The following is a 1,418-nucleotide window of genomic DNA, read 5'->3' on the forward strand; positions in this document are numbered from 1 at the left end:
TGATGACGAGCCATGCCTCATGCGGCCCACCTAATGTAGAGCTATGTTTCATGTGGCCTGCCGGTTGACGAGTCATGTCTCATGCGGCCCGCCTGATGGTATGCGCTCTGCCTAATGACGAGTCATGTTTCATACGGCATGCATGGTAATGAGTCATCTTGCATACGGACCGCTTCTCAGAAAAAGGTTGTACATGCTTGCTCTACGTAGTAGCTCCATTTGCAAGAAACAGCAGTCAAATCTTCCTCATACCAAGCACTATTGTGTTTTAAACTACAATAAACATCGATAACATTGTTCTCGATCAACTAAATGCAACATCCTTGATCAGAGATGTGCATTGTCATGATTTATCTGGAGCTAAACAGAAACAACAGCAACAATTATGACAACATTCTTGCTTGGAATTTTTCACTACTACAAAGGCAGCAGAGTCACATAAAAAAATAATAATCGGATAAACAACTGCTAATTAATAAGGGATAATTAAATAATTAAGGAGATCAAAGTATGCAACATTAAAAAAAAAAGAGGTGTTGATATAAAAATACAACAGAGACAACATGCGAAAGAAGCGAACTCCACACAAAAGTTTATTACAGGAAGAAAATATATCGCGGTTATAAATCTGGGAAACACATTATCATAAAACTGATTTTGCAAAAACATAGAATGCATTGTAACCAATCAAAAACAAGCACTAATAGTAACTACAAAGAAACGTAAATTTATTTTTTTACTTCCATATCAACAAGAATTTTTTTGCAAAGTGACAAAAATAAAATCATTAGAGTAAGTTTATAATGCTGTTATTTAAAATTCAAAAGTAGATATTAAAAAAAAATAAACAAAACTGGCAATCCGTCGGTTACGACGATGAGGGTTCCAGTCAATCTGATCAATAGAACAGCCTGCTCATGAAATTAACGTGTAAGTGGCTGAGCACTCCACAGACATGCGTTCCCTTAACGTGTTTCTCAAGAAGATTCAGTTTGACACAGAATGTGAAAGTGCTGGAAATTTGAGATACCTCTAACGCTTATTTTTGCTCGCTGAATGAATTGGAGAAACGTGAAATAAAGTGTCTCACTCAAGATTACAGTGCACCACCGGCAATCGAACTCACAACTTGACTATAGCGAGTCGAATAGCCTAACCATTAAGCCATGCACTTTCACTCGAAAGTAACTCCATATTTTAACTGTTAGTTGGGTTTATATAGGAGTTTTGTCTATAATATTCATAACACATTTTATTTACACACACACACAAACACACACACACACACACATCAACAGAGAGAGATGCTGGTGTGTAAGCACTAAGCTTACAAAGAATAAGGCCTGGGGTCGATGTAATCGACTTAATCCCTTTGTCTGTCCTTGTTTGTCCCCTCTGAGCTAACTCCCCCCCTGTGG

The sequence above is a fragment of the Octopus bimaculoides genome, chromosome 10 (assembly GCF_001194135.2).
Source record: "Octopus bimaculoides isolate UCB-OBI-ISO-001 chromosome 10, ASM119413v2, whole genome shotgun sequence".
NCBI lineage: Eukaryota > Metazoa > Mollusca > Cephalopoda > Octopoda > Octopodidae > Octopus > Octopus bimaculoides.